The sequence below is a fragment of the Papilio machaon genome, chromosome 12, assembly GCF_912999745.1.
Source record: "Papilio machaon chromosome 12, ilPapMach1.1, whole genome shotgun sequence".
NCBI lineage: Eukaryota > Metazoa > Arthropoda > Insecta > Lepidoptera > Papilionidae > Papilio > Papilio machaon.
This window is the reverse complement of record NC_059997.1, coordinates 2292082-2318225: the sequence shown is the minus strand read 5'-3', so window position 1 is coordinate 2318225 and position 26144 is coordinate 2292082. Positions and strand designations below refer to the sequence as shown.

General features: G+C 34.3%; 1 protein-coding gene across 2 annotated transcripts in view; it reads right to left on the bottom strand.

Moving 5' to 3' along the window:
- Nucleotides 1-26144, bottom strand: part of LOC106713840 (protein N-terminal asparagine amidohydrolase) — a 60660-nt gene that overhangs the window by 28602 nt on the left and 5914 nt on the right. Inside the window, exon 2 of one of the 2 annotated variants that reach the window (XM_045680156.1) lies at nucleotides 21092-21119. The gene's annotated coding sequence lies outside the window, so the exon portion shown is untranslated. Of the gene's footprint in view, nucleotides 1-3617; nucleotides 3780-21091; nucleotides 21120-26144 lie in introns of those variants that run through there. The other variant, XM_014506723.2, reaches the window with a different exon arrangement.

Here is a 26144-nt window from a genome sequence, read left to right as displayed (position 1 = left end):
TAACATATTTTATTAAAGCTTCCTTTAACATTCTTAAACATTTATCAATCAATTCATTCATTCCATCAGTTCTTGGAACAAACGTGAAAGTGCCGCGAAGTGATAAGTGCAACAAAGATGCAATGATCAAGGATGACATCAACTAGCGATAATTCGTAAGTGGCCGGGACAGATGTCCTGTGCCGGATGTTACTCATACATACATAAAGACACACACACGCCAACTGGAGTGCGAATATGAGCTGATATTAAATGTAATTGAAGACTTCCCGTCTTCGCAGCGGTTCATTAAGTGTGTATCGATTTTAATAAGTGAATGATTAATCAGTGATTTATATCAATTTTTCATTATAATTATTACGACACATTTTCCTCATCAAATATGTATGTGTGTAATAATTAACTACAAATTAGGACACTTAAAATATCTTTATAATGATTTACAATTTTACAATGGAATGAATCCATGCAAAGTTTGCAGATTTGGTACCTATCTAATCAGATTATTTTCATGGTTAATCTCTTCAATGTCGTTCTATCTGTCGTAAAATAACTATGGTAAAACCAAAATATCAAACGATATGGAGAATATAATAAAATTATACAACGCAAACATCCCAAGAATTAAGAAGTTACAGAAGGAGAAACAAAGAAAAATTTATTTCACTTCAGAATACCAAGAAATTTCTGGAGAGAATTCAGACTTAAACTGGAAAGATTTAAACAAAGTCAGACTGGAGGACAGTCGTCTTGTAAAATCAACGACACATTAAGTCGGTCCAGTTAGGCCATGATTTGAGATTAGCAGTCTAGATTCGAGCTGAAAGTCACGTCGGAGCTGTTAAAGAGGTTAAAGGCATGGACTTGCTAAAGCGTAGGTACTTGCTAACTATCCTGTTCGCGATCCAACTCGCACTAATTAGTGAACGGCGAATTAGAATTGTCGTTTTTGTCTTTATATGTTCACTAGCACTGTATTTTAACGTTACCATCAGAAGGTTATTAATCTTTTGCTAATAGTATCTACAGTCTCAATACTACCTATCTAATACTACCAATTCTTAATGTTACCGTAATTTTGTTATCTGCATTTTATTGTATGAGATAGATGGCATTATTGTTGTAGTACTTGGTTACGACAATGAAAAACCACCTTATTATTAATATACTATAGTATCCCGCACAAAAAGTCCCGCCTATATTTTCTGGAAGCAAAGAAAAGCCATCCTTGCGATTTACAATATGTTCCGGACGGCTCACGCCTTAGCTTAATTGGAATTGCTGGTGGTAACTATGATTATAATCTTTATTAGATAGCGTGTTCAGGTATTGTATTATTTTAGATGTTATTATAGGAGATGGAATATTTGCGGTAATGATACGCCTACCACACATAGACTGTGCATAATCTATGGTTTTTAAATTGTTTCATTTTGTACCGTTATGGTCACATTAACCAAGGACTACAAATAAAACTTAGGACTTGTTTATTGAATTCTTTATCTTTGTTTTATCCAAATATGACTATTGAAGAGGATAAAATTATAAATGTAGTAGATGGAAAAGATGTAAGAGAACAGAAATTTTTGAGTCTAGACCCATAAATGACTAGCAATCATGCAATAGCCATTCACTTCCAATATCTGAAATCCAATTAGTAGTGTTATAGGAATTAATTGGTAGCAATGAAATCGGTGAGCACTTTGCTGTAGGATCATTGCTGGGTGCACTTGTATCCTTTATCGTTTTCATTAGTATCCCAATGCGTTGGCCACGCCATTAGGCATATTATTAGGTACCTTGAATCTATTAGAAGCATTCTATCATTTACTAGCACCTAGTAGCTAAGTTTTATTTGAACCGCTTACGTCTCTTCTTAGTAAGATCGAAAAACGGTGTACAAAATTTTATACTGTACAATAACTTCGTTAGAAGTTATAGACAACAAAGTGTATCGAAGGCCATTTTTTTATAACTACATATATTTCCAAAGAATTTAAAAACATTCTCTGACAGTGTGCTTTACAAAGTTTTTGATGTTAAAAAATTCTAACAAACCTAAAAAGCAAATTTAAAATAAAAAGATTTTAACGAGTAAATTAAATTACAAGAGCGGTATTGTAACAGTGTTCATTGTTCATAAACAATGCAGTATTTGGCGTGCGGCACTGGGCGTCACAGTTTCCATGTTATCTGCTAGGACATCGCCATCTATGTAGCCCAACAGGGTATGGTATCCCAATTAATATCACTACAAATTATGATAAAAATCCCCTACCAATTTGATAATGTAACTAGGTATTATTTAAGAAAAACGATACCTAACAGGCTTAAAAATTTAAGAAAGAATGCTACTATTTTAATAATTCAAAATAATTAAATTTAAAAAGAGAAGCGCGTCTGGGTAAAACATCATTTTGTTTTTATGTTATTCAGTTTCGTGTGAGATAAGCACGCGACATAACGGAATAACTCAATGTTTTGGATGCATGTCATTACTACGAGGTCCTAAATAAGAATAATAGGTTTGATTTCAAGGATACGTTACAATTAGCATAACTTTTTCTTAGAAATACTATTAAATAATATAATTTGCCTTCATGTAAGATCAACACAAGATATATGGTTATGGACAAAATTTCTCACTCGCGAGGGTCCTTCTTAACTCGGCGTTGACGGCTCTCGAGAGATGGACGCTTTACAATCACTCTTGTTCCGTTCGACCAGTGCTCAAAATGCAACACTACACAATAAAAAAGCTTCACGTTTTAAAAGCTCTGCCGTATGAACATATATTTGAACGCATTTTTACGCGCGATAAAAAAGCGTCCGTGTGAATGAGGGCTTAAAAATAGTTTTAAAATAGAATGATAATTAAGAGCAACATGGACATGGGTTTTAATTTTATTATGCAAAATGATATTCCTCTTTAAAATGATATAATAAACCCATCATTAATCAAAACATTGGCCGTTATTACGTATAAACGTTACATTTATAGTAATCATAGCCGCGGCTTATCCATAACAACTTTCTCTCAAACTCAACAACAACAACAGTTTAAATCGTAATCAACCTGTAAGTACTGTAAACACGCAATGACTAGCTCTTGTTACATAATTTACACAAATTCGTCGAAAAGATAACTAAAGATGCAACTCGTTTCATCGGATGTTGAGATTTACAACTTTTTATAGAATGTCTGAAAATATGGAACTCTTTTCATGAGATGGGTCTAAATTATGGTTAACCTGTTGCACAAGACTTTAGAAACTGCGCTTGCGTACAAAAAAGCTCCGCCCCGAAAGATTCAACAGGTCCTTGGAAGCTTTTAAAATACAAATTTAATGCGAGTTTAAAAAAACATAAAACCGAATTTCAAAGAAAATTATATGTTAAATAAAAAAAAAACAATCAATCTGAAATTAAAATAACAAGAACTTATGGTTTAAATTCAATAGTATATGATAATTTTAAAATATAAACTTTGTCACTTATGCTAATATACATTAAGAAAATTTTAAAACATTATTGGTTTTATTCAATTATTTCTATCTTAAAAAAATTACTTATCTTATTTAAAACTATCCGTTTAATTAAAAACGAAATCAACTTACTTTATTATCTTCAAAACTAAACACTGCTGATCACAACAAAGTTTTTATACCATTAAAGTTTCTGCACAGAACACACAATTTTAAAAACTTCAAACGTAATAAAAGACCTAATAGCGACTGTGACGTCCGTTCTCGACGACGTCTTAACGTGTTGTACGCTAAGTTAGGTTAGCTTGATGGTGCAGCGGAAGAAGGGACCGGCGAGGCGATGCGGGGCGCGGGGAGCGGGTCTCAATAGGCGGGGCCTAGCAGGTGTACCGTGATATATGCGCATGTTAACACTCCGCGCCGTACACGCCTCATAGTCACGCATTCGACAAATTTTCTTTTGCAAATTCGTCACCTATCAATTCACTCACGAAATGAAGGTGTTATAACAATTTCTATAGAATTCATTGATAAAGGGTAAGGATACTGATCAGAGGTACAAAAACTTTTAGTTGACTAAAACTAACTTTCAAGTATCCAGGAGCTTTCAACCGTAACAGACTACTGTGAATTTCTTTGCAGCTTTTTAATCCTATTAGGTTGGTGCGGTCTCCTTCAGACTAAAACATTATGAAAACTTTTATATATACTAACTGCTTTATAGATAAAATTTAGATCCTTTGGTGGCAAGGTCGGCAGATCCGAATGAGGCGAGAGAAAGGACTCAACGCTTGGCTTCCTTGGGTCTACGAGAGACTAGATGTTTTCAAGACGTCAAGCTAGCCCTTACTGTCAAAATGTGTTTAAATTTGGAATCCGTCACTGGGTGCTACAAAAAACGCTCAAGGATCTAAAGTACAATCAAAAGTTACTAGGAGAACATAAGTGGTGAAGTGATTCTCGTCATCTCTCGCTCGTCGCAACGATCGGTCGCCAAGATAAGAACACTTTCGACTTAATGACAGACTAATTACGACATCCGTGAACACTCGCGTTATCACGATCAACAAAAAAAACAACTCGAAGATATCTCCAACAGTTCAGATACGATACGGCTTTCGTTTATTTTTTTTAGGTTTTTTATCATGTCGATTGCGCGGCGCACACACGTCATTTGTCAATGTTAGTGTCTCTTGTTACGAAGCGAACTCGGTATATCATTGTATCTATAAATGATCTTCGATATTAGTATCGACAAGTTGACTGCATGTAAAAAAAATTATAAGTTTATTGCGCACACAATATACCGAAGTTGAATTGCCGTTAGAAAATAACTAAAATTTAGAAATCCTTGACTACAATAATTGTTTTGAGAAATTAAAAACTGGTTTTCAAAAATAATTGTTAATTTGACGGCAAGTTACATTTAGATTAGGTAGTGATGAAAGTCTGAGAAAAATTGCGAACAACATCACAGTTTATTTTATTGCTAAACACGTTATCGATTTAACAAATGAATTTATAAGTACAGGCTTACCATAAAAATGATTACCATCATAAGCCAAAACAATATTTCCTTGAACACAATCCTATATGGTAGGGACAAAACAATTGTGTGTTCATCTAAAATATCGTGAGGACATAAACACTTTACAAGCATCGTGGGCACTAAAATGAAGGTTTTATTCGATACATCGGTACATTCTCGTAGCGACTGCGACTCCTTCGGTAATAAATTGTTGGCGAGTACTTCATTATCATACGTCGATTCGCGTTTCTATAATGCTTCTCGTAATGCCATATTCGTAATTATATTTAGTTGAGTTGTATAATTAAAAGAAGGATTATTTTTACTTAGTAATAATATTTAATGAATTTCAAAGTATAAGTCAAAAAAAAATTAAGATGAGAGCCCAGAGAAATTAGATTTTTTGTTATTCTAAGCGATTGGAGTGTATTAAACATTTCGATCGAGCTACCTGTCTGTATTAAAGAATTGCTTTGTGTCTTAGTAACTGAAAAGGAAAACTAAAAGTACTATGTAATAACAAAGCGAGAGAGAATAAATATTCAATCCTATCTCATCCCGTAGTCACATATTTCGCGAAGGCTTACATAAGCAATAATAGAAAGGGCCAACACGGGCACGTACGGGGCCCTCCCGTGTTTTATGTAAACATCGTGAAAGGTTGGACGGTGATCAGCTGATCAGATGATTTAAATACCAAACAATTGTCTCGCGCTGGATCTCTGCGTTGCGCAATCGCATCGTCAATAAATAATGTAAACTAAATTGACATTTGTTAGGCAGTAGGATTAACTGAATGTTCACAAGTACTAAATGCACGCACGTACCTTCACTTGGATATAATTAAAAAAAAGGACAGTGTATTTATGAGTTGTTTTAGTAACTAATTTCTATAAAATCCTAAAGTTACCAAAATGTAACATGGCTGAAGACAAATAATAACATCTTAATTGACTTAATCTACTCTGTGATTTTTTTTAATGATAGATAACTTTAAGCAACCGCATCTTTTAAATATAAAGTACTGTATATTTCCATACGATTATCTCTTTTAATTAATAACTCATTTTCACTATGGTATCGCCATTAATAATTTCACACGCAAGTGTCATACACTGATAAACGGTAATGGTGGGTGCGCGGGCGCAGGCGCAGGCGCGGGCGCAGAGTTATTGTGAGGTGAGTGCGGGGCGTGTCGCATACTATTCGTTAGTCGTACGTTCATTTCACACAAGCAAATGTAGATAAAATATCTTATATTTTAAGATGCAATTTTAAATTAGTTGACATTCATGCAAATAAGAGTTTGCTGGTAAACAAAAAAACTTATTTTTAAGCCAATATAAGCAGAAATCAAATCAAAACCAACGTAGTCACAAATTGCGGCTCCGTGTATTTTCCGCATGCATTATATCGGTTTCTGCCGAAGCTTATCGCATTCAGTATAAAAATATCTCTATAAGAGTTATAGAGAGCGAACAAAAAACATATTGACTTCGTTGTCTCCACAGTACGATAAGGAACATTGAATTTTCCTTCTTTCTTATCATTCTTTGAAGTACCAATCAATACCACCAAAGATCACATTTAGAATTAAGTTTTCACATTGCATTATCATAATAATCTAGCATTTGAATATATCAGTGCAAGTCTCGATATGAGGCCGGGTCGCTTTCCCATACAGCTAGCTAAGCTAAGCGAACTAAGCCATATACAGGAGTGATAGCACGCAACGTTTATAATTCAACAACAATAAACAGATAGTTAATTGCGCCGCTGTCACGGCCACAGTATATGGTAATGAGGCGTAGGATCGCGGCTGCACGGACAATATCTCTCCGCGGTGAAAGGTAAATGGGATATGGCCCAAATATAAAGCTGAAGCGTACATCTATGATCTAAACAAAATCGTGTAAACCAAAAATAGTTATAGCGTTGACAACGACTTTATTCCAGCATTCTATCACGCCCACAATATTCCAATGACTGTTCTGCTAATGTAAATAACCACCTGATTTTTAACCAAATACAAAAAGAACCATTTATATAGCAAATATAACGCTTACTTAAAAACTACTTATCTATAATTTCAAATTTCAAAAGATCACATTAACCCATAATAGAGGATAGTTATCGGAGCGTGAAACTATTTTTATATGAAATCCTTTATATATCGCAATGTCTCTTATCGTTTGGGCCATTCTATCGCAGTGTTTGCTTAGCCCATGGCCCGTGTCGGGTAGATAGGTGCAGTACACGCGCTTGCAGGTCCGCTCGGTACAATCTCAACAGCTGACACCAAAAGCTTTTTATCAACACCAATCTCGCCTGTGAGAAAGTCTACGGCGACTCGACTCGACGCCGGAAAAGACCTGGATTCTAACACCGCTGCAGCTTGAATACTTTCAGCGAGATTTATGACACCATTCATCTCTTTCGCCCTTATGAACGTTATCACGAGTGCGACCATAACTTATGCTAATTTAACCAAAGAAATATCTATTTCACGCCTTTCTGTGCATTTATTTGTAACGTTGCGTACGGGTTGAATACCAGTCGAAGATTTTTGCGGTTTTATTGGTTGATATACGGTTTGGAACGTACAATTTTATATGTGAAATTATATTTTTAATTTATATCAATGCAAAGGCATAAAATAATATAAACGCTTCTGAAAATCATACTACTTTATCACTATGACATAATTGACAAAACACTGTTATCTATAAAACAAAACAAGTACGGATTATTTTACTCTGAAAACACGTGTTCATATAAAAATTATTATTATTATTCTTGTCTTAAGATTACATAAAACACATTGAGTAGCCTATCGTTTTTTATACCCTCCACTTTATAAACAACACTTCCATTTTATTAAAAAAGTGTAGTTACGTAATTGTTTTTGATCATTTTATTGTACACTAGATGTAACCCACGACTTCGTCCGCGCGCAAAAAAAAGTAACAAAATTTAAAAAAAAAAAAAGCCTATAACAACCGAGGATAATGTAGCTTCGGAGTCTATGCAAACAAACAAACATTTCCTCTTTATAATATTAGTACAGATAATAAAATACTCATGTTAAATAACTTATATAACAATAATTTTCCAACCAGATAATATTTGCATATAATTTTGTTGTGACAATTTGTTACGATAACTTTCAGACAAACGAATTTTTTGGCAAAAACTAGGTACTACTACTGTTAGTTGTATTTTAAGTAAATGATTAAGATTAAAGGTGACTTCTTTCCATTAATTTGCCCATTGCTCGTTTGCCCTGTATTAAAAAAATAGTCGCTTTATAATCGGACTACGTCTAATGTAAAATGTCAGTGAACTGTCACAGACAAATCATCATGTTATTAAAATTATATTGTCTACCGCATAAGGTATTGTTTGCATTTTCATCTTGTGCTGTGACTCCAAGTATTACATAAAAATATCTACTTTATTAAAGGCTTAGTAACATATTGCACAAATACAAGTGCAATCGCGAGTCTCTTCGACTCTGTAGTCGTGGATGTAATGAAAGTGTTGACAACGAGCGTACACAGCGGATGTAATTAAACTAAAATTGCAGAGCCATCTCACAGGAAATGTAAAAGAGTTAGTGATGTTAAAGTTACCTTTATTTATACATAAATCTTCTTAATAATAAATCTAATAGTTTTGTATTTATTTTGATTTTTGATTGACTTGGAATTCAATTTTGGAGGATCATTTTTTGTTTGGGTGTGTATGACTTCAATGTTTTCTCTAACAGTATAAACAATAGTTTGATGAATGAATTTCAATGTATATTCTACTAGGACTGTGTTACTTTCATTGCTGGTTATTTTAGAAGTTCATCAGTGGCGGTAATTATAACATCAGTTGAAAAGATTTTTGGAACGAAGTTCCTTATCGCGCGTTGTGAAAGGGGGCTAGACGGAAAAAATTCTTACGAAAAGTTGTCACGACACTTTTTGCTGTCTGTCTCTCTCTCTCTCTCTTATAGAAAGCAAGCCAGATATTTTCATTTCTATTTCGCATTGAACAGCGTGGAGTCGCGACTTAAAAAAAACTAAAAAAAATTATTACAATTCCTTCACTAATTAATCGAAAGGAACTTCGTTCCATCCGGGTGTCCCTTGACACCTCTCAAGTTTTTATTTTATCACATTTAGTTGAACCTTAAGATTAGACATCTAACATATAATTATTGATAACACTATATCTCAGACTAGAATGTCCAACACTAGACATGGTTGTGTCGCGTTCTCACGGGGCGAGGTCCGGCGTAATAAGCGCGCGATTACTTGCTTTCCACAAACGATACGAACATCATTTCACGGACCGTTTGTGTATGCCAACCCTAATGAGTTATCGGCAAATACATTAGGTGAAAACATTTTTATGTTGGTAACAAAAACATAGGTACCTGCAAAAAAATTTAGGACCTCCTTCTTTTTAAAGCCTTTTTAGAAACTATTCATTATTTAGGCTGGGAAACATGTAAACAATAAACAATACACAATTTCTTAACTATTTAATAACTTCAGGATAACATGCTTCCACCTTGATGGCTTTCTATTTAATTAGACTAGTAGAACAGGGTTTTATAGTTTTTGAGACTTTGAATCTATATATCTTCTATATATATAAAAGAAAGTCGTGTTAGTTACACTATTTATAACTCAAGAACGGCTGAATCGATTTGACTGAAAATTGGTGGGCAGGTAGCTCAGAACCAGGAAAAGGACATAGGATAATTTTTACCCCGTTTTCTATTTTTTATTCCGCGCGGACAGAGTCGCGGGTAAAAGCTAGTATGTTATAAAATAAATATATAATTTAATCCGAACTTATATTTATTCAACTGAACCAGTCCCATCTAGCGTGCAATCTTCGCAGTTTAAATTTACAAATCAACAGTTCATTTCAATTTGCATAATGCAGAATGCCAGCTTGTCAGAGATAGAGCAATGAAATAAAGTCCACGGATTATAGACTTATGAAATAACCCGCCTGTAGTTGCGAGAATCTAATAAAACATATAGAAAACGACACCATCGGTAAATAAAGCAGACACATTTATCCACTTTCGCGTCGGGTACTGTAAAGCCAATAAAATGCTGCACGAAAGTATATCATCAGTTATGACATAGTGTTATTAAGCCAGCATGAAATTTTATATCTCATAATTCCATACAAGACTATATTGTCCGGGTCTATTTCGACGTTCACCGTATCGTCGATAAAATGTATTTAGTATTTTTATAAACAAATTTATATAATTAACATCTTGATTATCGATGAAACAGGTTACGTAAAGTCCATGATAGAAGTAAAACAAATTGTGAGAAACATGAATATTTGTTCGCTTTAATACTTTTAGTATTATTGTGCTTTTAGTGCACGTTCCATATTTTCAATACAAATTTCTAAATTTTAACATCTGATACAACAGCAGAATACAAAGCGTCATTTTAGTGAATGGCGCTAGAGGTTCATGAGCGAGTTACAGGGAGTCGTGTAAAGGTCAGCACACACGACCGCCGGCAGAGATATAATTCGTATTGTGAACCAGGACTGCATTCGCAATGCGAGAAACAACGGGATCCCGCCCCGTCCTGATAACCGATGCTGTTTATGTTGGACAAGTGTGCTCTTGTTGAATAATCTATATTATCTATCTTCTATCTATATTAATATATGTTTCTAAATTACAGAAACAGATTTTAATAGAACTTTGGCAGATTGTTTTAAGGATGCCAGCGTTGTGTTTAAAAAATTATAATAAAAATAATTTACGTTGGCATTGTCAAGCATACCGGATTCAGGTTGATAGTAAAATACACCTGAAATGTAAACTCGAGATATTTGAAAATTCGTCATTAGAATCTTGGTTTATAATGTACAGATCGAGAAAGTTATTCCCAACATTAGATTTCCTTTTCAATATAATAGACAGACTGTTGCAGACCATCGAGAAAATGCGTAAAAACAAAATAAATGTATCCTACGGGAAGCTTAACTACAATATTTCCGGGGTCAACGGTAGCCTATGTATTCTACCAGACTATGCTCTACCTCTATGTCAAATATGTATCATCAAGATCCATGCAGCCGTTCTGGAGATACCTTCTAACAAACATTCATCCATCTAAACTTTCGCATTTATAATATTACTAAGAAGTAAGATATAAACAAAATATAAGAGCAATATATTTACACCGTATCTAGTAATAATAACACAAAGTATATTGTTAACGTAAAATAAGTCAGCAAATAAACTTTGATAAAGTTAAGAGCAAAACGTCGTTAAAGTACCAGATATACTCTGCATCGCTTTATCGATATGATATTCCGAAATCACTACATCTACATCGTTAAACCGGATAATAACATCTAAACGATATAAAGCCTGTTTCACATTAAACATTTCAATGCATATGATAGGCGAACGCGAAGAGAGCAAAACAAAAGCGTTCAATTTCACGGACACTAAATAAAATTAACTTCGAACTGACACAGTTACAAAGCGGTCTCAATAATTTGCATCGAACAAGCTAAATGACCAGACGTACCGCATTAATCACACATTCGGATATAAGCACCTACGCTCAATAGTGATTTAATGAAACTACAAATTGCTGCAGTAATGCAGATTCAATTCAGTTAATATGCAATCTGTGCTCGTGTTGGACGCATATCCGAACGACGAACGTGGAATCAAAAGACGTCAGCTTAAAATTTCTCTAGAAAAGCAATTACAATTCAATTTTCTGTAAGGCGCTGCATGTGGGGCTATCATTGTGAAGATGAGCATCATTCAGCAGATGGGCCGTGATTAAACTGAGATTTGTTAGTCGCTTCACAAACTTGATTAACTTTGTACCATAATATAAAATGACAAATAAAGCATCAATTCTTGTATTCATTTTACAATTCTTGGCTATAAATTTGTACTACATTTTTGAGTACATATTTCTTAAATTAATTTACATGATTCAAGGATAGTTATAACACCAATAATTTCAAACTATTTAGTCCATGATAAAATAGAAATATTCTTGTCAACTAGTAAATAAAACATGAAAAAAGGCAAATACGGCGTGCGCCATCGTTGGTAACGGGACACGGTCATCCATTCGCTCCGGCGCGGCGTCCACGATAAGATTCGCGACGGGATCGCGCCTATTGAGGGTCGTTACGAGCCTCGCGCTAGATGATCGATAATAATGGTAATTTCGCCTCCAACACGTGTAGCATCGCGATCGTTTCCCGCCCTATTAGAACGCGCGAAAGCGATGACAGATCGACCGTGCGACTTCGTAACCGTTAGTGGCCAGTATTTAAATTTCATACCGTTTTTGTCGCCTGTATTTAATTCGATGAGCGTACAAGTTGTTATTTTTACAACAATCAGGTTGAAACTGAAAATACAAGTTACGTATACGAAAGGTAAGTTAATTATACTCCAGTATAGTAAACAAATCTACGTGTATGCAAGTCAGTTAGAAGGAGTTTATAGGCCATTAAAAAACAGACACTGACACATGTCTGGACATGGTAACACAGGTGAAACCCGCAGACATTAGGCTAGCAACACTGCCGCGTATTTATGCGACGCGCCTCCCCGGGACCCATAATGGCAGCACAATATCACAATACCGCGCAGATTTATGCGCCTGCGCATCGCACGCGGAAATCCCTCCGTTATTTACCGCTGGCGAGGCAAACGCGGCAGATTTATCGGCGTATAGCAGCGACGATCTCGTTTCCCCTGGCGAGTGCACATTGTAAATCCAACGACGTCGCGCTATGATCTAAGTCGCCGTGATACTGTTATGTCGTGCTTTATGGGGTGACGTTTTACATAATTCTAGTGTTGCGCTGGTGTTCATGATTATAGGTCTGTTGTCGTGCTTCTCGAACTAGGGGCTGAAAATCAATTTTTAAAATCGATAAGACGATTATGATTCTCGAAGTACTGACTTACAAATCAACAGGAATTCGTCAGCCGCCTCAGAATTGGAAATAAATTTTAGGGTAAAAGATAAAACAATCGACCACTTTGTACTTGTACATCTTAAAGTAACGCACTAGCCGGTTGTAATTAAGAAAGAAGGAGGCAAGCGCGTCCCGGTCTATACCGGCGTTATTACCCTGTATGATATTACACACCATCGTTTGTCATAAGCGTAACACGCGTCACTTTACTCCGTTGTTATTAATTTCATTACGTTGTTAATCAAACTCCTGTCTCGAGTGTTAGAGCTTCCCCAATCATGAATCTCGGAAGAATCGCGTGAATATTAATAATAAAATGTTATAAAAACTATTGTACACAAACTTAGGTGTCCATTGTCAAACATCGGTTCAAAGAAATATCGTTATAAATATTTTTTAAAGATAGCGAAAGGCATGACTCACAAGTATTTTGTTATGACCGAATACGAATCTCTTAAATGTGAGATGAATCAATAATTAAACCTTAATTAAATGAAAATTTAAAAAGGCATACTTATAAGATAGAATTAAGATAATTTATGACGATATCGGCAATATAACGTTATATTATGTTTATTTATGCATTTGAAAGGATGTTTGCAGATAAAGACATCTTTGATTATAATATTTATGTATAAATTCAAATGTTCATTGACATTTTCAATACTTAGTGATGCAAATATGGAATATTTGTAAGAATAACAATAATAAAAATTGACAAAACATAATATCCTTCAAGTATAATAAATTTTATAGCGTCGCTAATATGACACGTGTATAAAATATGAATTTTGTATGCTAATACAATGATGTCAACGCCCGATAACATTTGACTTAGAAGCATTCGATGTGATTAACAAATATATTTAGACAATATTCAATAGTGTGAGGATAACGTCTTAAAATCCGTAATGCTTCATATTGGAACGAAGTTCCTTATCGCGCGTTGTGAAAGGGGGCTAGACGAAAAAAATTCTTACGAAAAGTTGTCACGACACTTTTTGCTATAGTAAGTATGTTAACGACGAATGAGCGCTACTTCACCATGGCAACGACGTGACAATATATAACGAAAATTCATAGAAATAAAATGTCCTTCTTGTGAAGACTTAAGTTTTTATTCATAGAATAAACATTGGTTCCTTCACTAATTAATCGAAAGGAATTTCGTTCCATCCGGGTGTCCCTTGACAGCTCTCAAGTTTTTTATAAAACTATTTCAGTATTTAGCTGGTCCAGTAAAATCAGACAGTACAGTACGTCGGACATGTTGTCTATTTAATAAAATATAATATAACTGGGAAGGTGTCAAAGTGCGTTCTAAATTAGACAGAGGTGTAATGCGAGCGAGCGTCAGCCAATCCACCGTCTCATAACCGGCTAATCCATCATCCGGGTGCGTCGAGCCGGACGCATTGTCCGGATTGTACCAGATTGTTCCGGATACACCCGCGCCCCGGCACCGCCTGACTTATGACCGCATTACCGCAACAGCGAGCTTGACGCGCGTCCAATTATTAGACATAATCTATTTGCCCGTGTAAAATATGAATGAACCGGCCTCAGCCCATTAATATGCACACATTCTACTCCGGTCACATTGAAGGGAGATAATATTCCCGGCGAATAAATCGTGGACGCGCAAAGCCGTCTAACAAATGATTCGACTGCGGGAGAAATATTGCAAAAACGCTTTAAAATATAGCCTACATTGTTATGTGTCATCTGAGATTATTGAGTTACATTATCTAATGTCAGCCGTTGTTGTTACATATAAGCAGAAGTTTGCTTCGTTTATACTTGTACTAAAATCTAGGATGTAAAATATAGAGTAGTTGTGTTGTTCACTTTTTAAGGACTTTTATACATTACAACAGTGATTAGTCTGTTTGAGTTACATATTATGATAATTATTACAATATTTAAAGTAGCATAAGCTTCAAGCGCTTGATAAATTAAGGGTCTTGAAAAATTGCCTAACCGCAATCCATCGTGCTTTTCATTTCTGCCTCCGTTTGGAAGGGTACGACGAAAACAATCAAGAAAAATACATCCTTCGAAGATCCCAATCAACCGAAACAAATAGCACCAATTTATCTGGACTTCGCAGAGCATGAACGTTATACGAATTTCTTTTCAACAAAAAAAAATCTAGACATGTTATATCTTAATTTGCATACGTTCACAATACCAACGCTAGAGAATGTTAAAACCCATTCGGTATTTGAATAATGCCAAATTAATTCCATGCGCTGTCGTGCCATCGACAGGCGAGACAAGAAATATGTACTGTTAATACTCTTTTGTCAAAGGTTCCCTAACTGGTCGGTATGCTACGGCGTTTGTGTTATCGTCGGCGATTTATTAAAATCTAACACATCCGTGTCGTCGAATTATGGACGTTTATTTATAAACTGTGATTGCTTTTACCGATTGCGTTTGGATTTGACGTTCATTAGAAGATGGTGCCATCAATAAAGACGATAAGTGTAATGGTGTTGGTTTAACTTAAGTCCACTACTGCGCTTCTTGAGAGAAAGCAACACGGTAACTCGCATGTGATAACTGACAGAGTGAAATCTTACCAAACACTAACGTTATAGGTTACCATTAAATATTTAATTTTCTTGTGATTAAGATTTTAGAATGAATGCTATAACTATAAATAGCAAGATTTCGAAAATTGTTCTATGAATCATAGAAATATCCATTCCAATTTTCTTCAACCATGTTCAATGTTCATTATTAATATGGTTAGATATAAATTACAAACAAACATATTAGTGTTATTATAACCTATAGAAGTTAATTCTGAAGGCCTCAATTGGCTACTCAACACAGGTAACGAGTACACATAACCGAGGCAAAAGCAATGAACTCGGAAGAACGCTCCATCAACGTAATTAGGATTAATGTCCGAAGTTAGTCCAAGTTAGCCAATAGCATGAATCATGATGCGGGCAGCTGACGAAATATTGCTGGAAAAGGGACGAGCTTAGCTACAATACTGTCCCTTAATCAAAATTACTTAAATCGATTTAAAGAAAACGGAAACATCAAGGATAAAGAATTGAAAATTAGTAGCCTGCCAGGTCAAATTCTCGAAACTAAAGTGTACACTTTTATGATACGTTGAATTATTTATTTTACATTTTTGACTTCATAAGAAGCAACATTTAAATTGAATTCATTTGCATAAAAACAAATGGATATAAAAAAAAAACTTAATTATTTTATACTGTTATTAGACGTAGTATTTACACAAATAACGTACTGACGTAATCTTACTAATTATGTTTGCGAATGTTTAGATGGATGGATAGATGTTTGTTTGAAGGTATCTCCGGTACGGCTCAATGAATCTTGATGAAATTTGACAGAGATGAAGAACATAGTCTGGAAAAACACATAAGCTACTTATTAAGTTTTTTTTTATTTCAAGCGGACGAAGTCGCGGGCGACAGCTAGTTATAAATTAAACGCAAAGAGACTAACCAATTTGTAACGCTTATAACTTAGATATTAAGGGAGGACGATGTCCAGCTACACTAAGCACTAAGCAGATTAAGCAACAACTTAAGTACGAAACCATTAATAATCACGAGGCATTCGGATTTGAGAGGTGCTTAGTTTACGAAGGCTTTAGAATGGCCTCAATTATTTATAAGATGTTAACAATTAATTCTATAAAGGACTATTAGGAGCCATTATTTATGCAATCAATAACAAAACTTCCGCAAGATTACATTTGGATCAGAATAAAAATCTATCAATATTTAAATTAGATAGACGCCACACAATAACGCACTCAAATTGCAACTAAAAGGAATTTGAGTAGGCCTATAGCTTTAACAGTAAACTAAATCATCAGCTCCCTGGCCTTTTCTCATATACGTAGGGTCGGCACACAAGGTTTTATAAACCTTAAAGTTTTGGATTAAGATGTTACAGCCGGCTGCCTGCCTGTCGCCAACCCTACTTGGAGGGAATTATATTAATCAACAGTAAACTTAATATAGTAAACTTAAGAGGTATTGAAATCTAGGTATTACTTATTTTATTTAGCTAGTGCCTTTACTTCAGCATATCCCTAAAAGTATATTCCTTGCCATTAACACCAAAACTATAAGGTCTAGCTATTTAACCAATCTATAGATATACAACTTTAACAATACATTTGAATATTTAATTTAAGTGTATGTCATATTGCGCAGAATAAGTTTTATTAACCGTAATTTTTGGAACGAAGTTCCTTATCGCGCGTTGTGAAAGGGGGCTAGACGGAAAAAATTCTTACGAAAAGTTGTCACGACACTTTTTTGCTATAGTAAGTATGTTAACGACGAATGGGCGCTACTTCACCATGGCAACGACGTGACAATATATAACGAAAATTCCTAGAAATAAAATGTACTTCTTGTGAAGACTTAAGTTTTTTATTCATAGAATAAACATTGGTTCCTTCACTAATTAATAGAAAGGAACTTCGTTCCATCCGGGTGTCCCTTGACACCTCTCAAGTTTTTTTTTTTTTATAATTTAGACAAAGGCGTGATATTAATTATGGCCATGACCAATATTTCATCTTCGAGATTCTAAATTCAAATTTAATGAACGTTGAATACCAACAAATTACTTGAATGCACACAAAATTCAATTTGTAAGAAATCATTGTTTCGAAACATTTCCAATGATTATCATTCACGATAGTGCTAACAGATAAATGCAACAGGAAAACAAGATAACATAATACTTGAAGGTAATAAGTAAAGTTAATCGCAAAATATAAATCTATGGACTATAAATATCGTTCGGTTCAAAAATATATCCATCGGTAATCTTAATAACAAATCTAGTGTATAGATTTTCTCACAGTCCCATTACAAATAGAATTGATATTCAATTAAAATGAATTTATAACTCTTATAACTGGAGTGCTCGTGAGGGCAGGGCTACAAATCTGATTTTTAGGATGTATTTATTACTCGAAAACCGTGCACGCTTGTTACAAAAGAATCTTACCAACATTATAAATGCGAAAGTTTAGATGGACGGATGTTTGTTTGAAGGTATCTCTGGAACATCTGAACGAATCTTGATGAAATTTGGCACGGTTGTAGAACATAGTCTGGAAGAACACATAAGCTACTTGTTAAGTTTCATTTTAATTCCGCGCGGACGGTGTCGCGTTCGACAGCTAGTTTATTTATAACCTTAAATCATTTCACAGAAGTTTAACTGAACGGGTCATGGCTCCATGCTGTATTCTAACAAATAAGAAGAAGTAAATTTATCTTGCGCAAATCAATCGTATGTAATGTTGAGATCATATTTAGTATCACTAGCTGTCGCCCGCAACTCCGTACGCGCAATTAAAACATTAGTACCCTACGTGTTAGTCCAAGCTATGTTCTACATATGTGCCCAATTATAGCGAGATTCATGTAACCGTTCTAGAGATGATTTCATCCATCCGTCCATACATTCACATTTGTATAGGTAATATTAGTAAGATATATTAATACGTTGCTAAAATACATTAAGGCGCAAAATTCTAAGTAAATTTCTGTTAATAAACATTAAATTATTTAAACACCGGTATTAAATTTACGACTAATTCCAATTAATTTTATTGCACTCCATTTCAAATGGTACAACAGTACGAATAACAGATTTGAAAGTAAATAAACGTTATTTATATGTATTTGTATCGACCGTTGGTGGGAACGCCCCAAGACACACCTACAGCATCTACCCCGTTATCAGCGCGGCGCGATGTTATACCAGCCATTAATCTTGATAGATATTGTTAATGTGTTTGTCGAAATCTGTTCGTTGAGATTAATTATTTTGTTTACGAAACGGTTCCTTATTGAAATAACATTCGAATAATAGTTTATAATTGATTTTATCGATTATTACGACAGAGTTTTATCACCGATCACTAGTACACTGTGTTCTTTGATTATGTACTTGTATATAAGCAGACTGTGTTTTAACTTGAAAAAAAAAACAACCGAAATAGCCATACAAAACCATAAAAAACTATGTATCGTATAACTCATTGTAAAGGCTACAAGCATTTACGAAGTCAAAATAAATTAAATTATGAATGTCAAAATAAAAAATACCGGGAAATATTGGTAAGATGCTAGACTAACTAAACAAAACTTCGCATATGCATTTCTTGTTAACCGCAAAATGTATCAGAAATGGCGGTGCATAAATCGAGTAGCGAGAAAGAAGCGCACAAATGGCCACGACTACGGCTACACAATTTCTAAAACAAACCCGTATTGAAGATTATTCCGCTACCGTTACCGGGAAGAGCTTACCCACAACACGGCCCCTACTATTTGCTATGCCAATTAAATTTCTTCAAACCAAAACTTACTTATTAGCGGACTATCCGTTAAACCTGACTGAGGCTCTACTAGATGAAATAACGCCATCTATTGGCTGCTTTTATTTTTTGCTGCTTTTATTTTTAATTAAAACGAAATAAACTGTATTATCTTCTTATTTTATGATATCCGCGAAAATATCTAAAAAAAGCAATGAAATAAATTTTAGCGACAAAGATTTGAATTCGTAATTTTTACTATTTTTTTTTAGAATTTCATCTCTCACGTCCACTATATGTGTTTTGTGCCGATGTAATATACTCTATGACACTCTGGGGAAGAAGACAAATCGAATGACACCTTACTTGTCAAAATCGGTTCAGTCGTTTAGGTTATAGGCCGTCACAATGGAATTAACACTTAAATAAAAACGAACATACGCGCGAAGAACATCACGCACTTTGTCGTGTAATCAATCGGGTAACAAAGTATGCATGCTAATACTAGAAAATTTCAATGTAAGAAATATATCGACTCATAGAGATGTATGAAGAAGTACGTAAACATAGCATGAGACATAGCAAAGTGAATCTTGTGAAATCACGTTAATATAAAATAGTCGTTATATAGTCGGCTTTTGCCTTTGAAAACATTATAAGCAAATAAGCAGACATAAATCTTATTTTTACCTGAAAAGCGGCTATTTTACGACCATCTGCATCAATCTTTTTTCACGTTAATCCGGTATAACAACTGATGTTAACACCTGATATGGCAACACCAAATTCTTATTGCACTAAAACTTGCCTAGTAAATTGCACGCGATAAAAACCATACATAAATATTAAATCTTAAGAAACGTTTAAACAGATTGAGAAAAATCAATATTTTATGAGGACCGTTCTAAAAGTAAAATGAATCTACAAAAAATGATCTACAAAATCAAATCCCTACCTATATTCCTCTGCTGAAACACTTAATAAAACACAATTTTGCCCCTGTCTTTAAAAGAGAATGAAAATATGTTTTCATACAAGGTTACCAGCAGTGGATACTCACTGTTAGACAAACCAAACAAATGGTAGCCACCACTAAACGGCTATAATAGACATGTTCGTATCGAAACATTCAATACAGGTACCGCAAAAAATAGGGCGATAGCGTGTTTTCAGCGCGCATTATGCAGGCGTGCGGCACGACAGCGACACGACCGTGGCACAGCAACGTTACCCGCCACCGCATGCAAAGCGACTCGTCCCAACAACCAAACAATACTAAAGTCCATATTAGACCTAGGAAATGTTGTACTAGAAACATATATGTGGATTAGGAAAACAATAGACTAAATAAATTTAATCCCTAGTTTAAACTATAAAGCAACAAACTGTAAGAACAAAAGAATGAAAATTATTGTATATGCTAGCATAGGTGCTAAAAAAATAAAGTAATCAATAAAATATTACTTGACATGACTTTCAAATGAAATCGCATTGGCATAAAATCTTATTAATATAAATGCGAAAGTTTAAATGTATGGATGGATTATTTTAGATGTTTGTTATTAATGATCTCCAAAACGGCTCACCGGACCTTTATGAAATTTGGTACAGATGTAGAACATAGTTTGGAGGAACACATAGGCTACTTATTAAGTTCTTTTTAATTCCGCGCGGACAGAGTCGTAGTCAAAATAGATTTCATATCTTTGGAAAGTGATGTTTTCAAAGACTTACCATTATATCATCACGTGATTACTTTAATCTGTAACAAAGATAAGAAATGGTTATATTACTGACTGTTTAGTGTTTCGGTAGTGAAAACGCTCGGCTACACACGAGCTCTAAGATGCATAGGGTTAGTGACAATAAAGCATCAAGAGAATAGGAAGTTATTAAGCAAGCAATCTCCATGCAAATAACTTGAGCGTGTCGTTACGGGTCCATTAAAACGGTTATAGACGCCTCTCGAACATCGCACCTCCGAGTACATTACAAATAGTTTAACTATTATTGCCACTACACTTAATAGCTTTAGTGTTTTAAGCTTTAATGGAACATAAAAGGTAGAAAATAGAATTGCAACTTCACAACTGGGCGGTGGCGTTGCAATCAGTATTCTATACCTTATTTTTATCTTGTTTGTTAATTTCCTAATATTTTATGTACACATTTCAATTAAGCTTTACATGTAGCATGGTTCACAATAGTCGAATAGTGTGACTTAAACCCACGACCACATGATCGGATACCCATAACCTTATCCATTATGCTGTTGGCACTCTTTATTGGCAAGCCTGTCTGGCTAATCAGCTAAACTATTAGCAGAAAATAAATGAAAGAGAATCAGAGTAATTTCATTTAAAAATTCAGATCTTCTGACGATTTTAATAAGTAAACATATACATTATAAACTTGAACAAATATTGAATTTAGGCATATCAATATTAATGACGAATAAAAAGGCAAACTTGTCATTTTTATAGATGACATTTTAAATTACTTCTAAAATAATTCTACAACATTTCAAAAATTTATAGCAAAGCAATGAAACGATAAATAATGATTACGTAATAGAACTATCAATCGAGTTATGAGACTGCGATGCATCGATCGGGTCAATGACCATTTTAAAATAGCTAACATATTTTTACTATAATAAAGAAAAAAAACAAATGATTCCAACGAATTTATATAGCAAGCAAAAATTAAGAATTTTGAAGGTTCTGGAACATCTGGTAAACGAAAAAAACTTAAAGCTCTTCTACCCTTATCTATGTTATCCATTCTATTCTGTATTCTTTCGAATTCTCTTCGAAAAATAAAAACTAAATTATGATATGTATTACTAAAGTTGTTTGGACAGTGAAAACTCACGGTTAGTTGGTTTTGAATAATTATGTGGAATATCCGTACTTCTTGTCTCCGTAATTTCGATATAAATTTGCCGTAGCTGCATCGCATACGACTTGAAAAACTTTCTTGATCATTAAGAAATCAACACTGAAAATGTTATTTAAATGCTTATAAATTTGTAATAAAGTGTTACTAGTTTGCATAATTAAATAGTAAACAGAGGATAAAAAACAAAATACACATCGAATACCTAAAGATAAAACCCGGTAGCACTGCGGTTACTTTATTAGCGGGCAGAGTGAATTCTTATTTATTTTATTTGAAACGCCGGTGGCGCACGATCCTCTCACGAGTCAATCTAATAAATAGCTCTGGTATTACTTGAGATATAGTGGTAATAAGATACCCAGTAGCGAAATATGCACCAGTAGCCGACGATAATGGCAAGTTATTGGTACTAGAGCCGTGGATAAAGGAGTTGAAATAATACGTAACTATTTCAATACGTATTTATTTTTTAAAGAATGAATTTTCTGCGCCATTAACTGTTTCAATGAATTTCTAGAATGTTCTAAGAAGCTTCAAGCTTATTTGGAATTGGCAATATTACAAAATTACTTTCAATAATATTTCGTTTAAAAAATATCGTTGTCTTTTAAATATATACTGTTTCTATTTTTTTAATATTAATGACTAAAAACTTATAAGTTGACCGAAATAGTTTCGAATGTGGTACATATTACAACTGTCTAGTCGCATAGGAACAAATAGTCTATCCTTATACACTTTACCCGACCTGCAAACCAAGACAGCGCTGTCCGGATATTAATTTAGAAACAGCCGTCGGGGGAGTCACGAGGTGATACCGTTTCCACCTACGGGTGTAATCTGGACAATTTGAGAAATGACTGAATGATCCCTGCTAACTGGAACAACTGTATGGGTACTAGGGTATGTTGGAAAACGACTTATATTTGTAATTTGTTGCTGCAAAGTTTCCTAAATAATACAACTTTTACTTTAAAACGTTCTTGTTAAAACAGTAAAATAAAATTATTTTTTGCTTTTTTTTTATTCTTTTGCTTATTGAAAATTGAACAGTGACATGATGTTTAGTGCAAAAATAATAATTCATACAACTTCCTTGCCTATTTACTTACCTACTCTTTTATCACCAAATTAGTCTTTTAAGCTACCATTCCATCATACTTATGTTTTTATTATTCATTTAAGTAACCATTTTTTTTACAAAAACCTAACGGTTTTATTTTCTAAATTCAATAAATAGTAAACCAGTTATATTATTTGGGTTTCGGAGACAAAAATCACCGTTTGAAACCTATTGCTAACTCTGTTTTGTCAAAGATAATGTATATGTCGAAGTTTTTTTACAGAGATTTTGGTCTCAGAAACCAACAGTAAGTCGTACAGTTATAGTGAACAAAATACACTGACATCTAATATATAAAATTCTCGTGTCACAGTTTTCGTTGCCATACTCCTCCGAAACGGCTTGACCGATTCTCATGAAATTTTGTGAGCATATTCAGTAGGTCTGAGAATCGGCCAACATCTATTTTTCATACCCCTATTAAGTATATTCTAATTCCGCGCGAACGGTATCGCGGGCGACAGCTAGTATAAAATAAATTTCATTCGCAATGTTTGAATTACGTTCGTAAATCTAAATAACATCCATCATTATTTATACGACATTTCATTAAAACATGCAAATACATATTCAATGCGTCCGGCAATTTTACAGAATCGATTCTTAGTATTGGATTAATGAATTATGCATTATTAAATATGTTCAGGCCGACGACCGATATTTAAAGGTTGTATACAAAGTTTCCTTACCAATGTTCATTTTGGAACTGAATAGAAGGATATCGCATAGATTTAAATAATTAACATGAACATGGAAATTGTCGAACGTAACTTTGTATGTTAATGTGAATATCGTTAAAATGCAACTTCTTAAAGATTTTTTTGCTGTCGATTGTCGTTAGGGAAATAGTTTATGTTTTTTTTAAGATTTACGATAAGCATGTGTTTTAAAAGGAAATGTTAACGCATAAATAGCATGTTTATTCTTTTATAGACAAATGGTTTTATAAGAATATAGTATCCGCATCGAATTTCAGAAATCGGATAAATGTAAATGTAAATGAGATTTTTTAAGTTTTACATTGTATAAATATACTAGAAGTTGTACGATACATCGTCCGCACGAAATTAAAAAATCTTATAATAAATACCCTTATGTTACTCTTCGATAGTGTAGTTTCCCAACAGGGAAAGAAGAGAAATCAGTTCAGAAGTTTCGGAGCCTATTCATTACAAACAAACAATTAAATCTTTCCACTTTAAAACATTACTAGCTGTCGCCCGCGACTCCGTCCGCGCGGAATTAAACAAACGTAATAAGTAGCCTATGTATTCTTCCAGACTATTTTCTACATCTGTGACAAATGTCATCAAGATTCGTTGAGAGGTTCTGAAGATACCTTCAAACAAACAACATCAGCTAATGCCCGTGACTCAGTCCGCGCGGAATAAAAAAAAAACGTAATTATTAGCCTATGTCATCTTCCAAAATATGTTATCTATGCCAAATTTCATCGAAATCCATGGAGGCATACTGCATATACCTTCTAATATCCATCCACCCATACATCCAAATGTTCGTATTTATAACATTAGTAAGATTAACAACAATGTCATGAATATGTTTTGTCGTCAATAAACTATTCTCCAATTAGGTAAAAAATTACTTTAATTTTTCTTACAATAACAAAACAATTAGAGTACAGTCCTACCAACGTTACACAAATAAAATTATGTAATACAATTATGTTCTTATTGCAAGCAAATCCGTACCATCATTGTCAGGGTTGCCAGAAAAGTGATGTTTTGTAAATTTGCTTCTCTTATTTAGCAAACACACGATTGTGACTATTAACGTATACGTAAAAATTAATTTATTAAGCAAATCCGATAAAGGGTTTATTCAACATGCAATATTCATTAAAAACACAACAATATTCGCAGAATACGAAACAAATGACATCTCACTGTTACAGATTAGAAAAGCTCATAAAAGACTTGCCACACTTCCTACAAACACGCACTTTTTACTTTACTATATTGCACGGGCGAAAATAACATATTTTCATTAAACCCGCCAGCCCTGGTACGAAGAATGCACCGTATTCCAGTACAAATTCGCTCGGAGCTAGCCACGTACTATAATTAGGCTGTATCAGCGGCGCTGGTTATTGAAAGGCCGGCCGTAGGGGCGGGGGACATTAAGACCTGGCTTGTAATTTGACGGACCAGCCAGGCCAATGATGCCCTAACAACGTGTAATGACCGTCGCCGAAACACCTACGTAGTTAAGCGTACTTTGAAAATATTATAAAATTGCGAAATATAAAATTATCTTTAATTTTTTTTATATTTTGAAGACAAAGGTCCTACTAAGTTAATAAAAATTAATTGTATATTAACGAAGCTATATCGAATCCATTAGTCCAGTGCAGTCTAAGGGACATTAACAAATTCAATAAATTTCCGTGGAAACTACGTTCGTACATTATTTATGTCATTTTAATAGAATTGCGATGTAATTAGCAAACTGCCTATAAAATTTTAATACAGTCGTATATTAATTTCGATGGATACTAGTTATTGTCATCATAAATATTCTTACACCTAAGACAAAGCGTTTATTAAGACTGAGACCAAAAAACGCTCAGAAAAATCCCTTCCGTATTCGATCACGACTAAATATAAGTTGTTTCGGTTTCATAAAATAAATTAGAGTAGAGAGTGAATTCGATACCTCAGACAGGTATCGTTGTTTGAACACGGTCTCGATTAGCGAAACGGATTTCTAACGCTGGCCACAATGGCCTATCCGTCGTCAGAC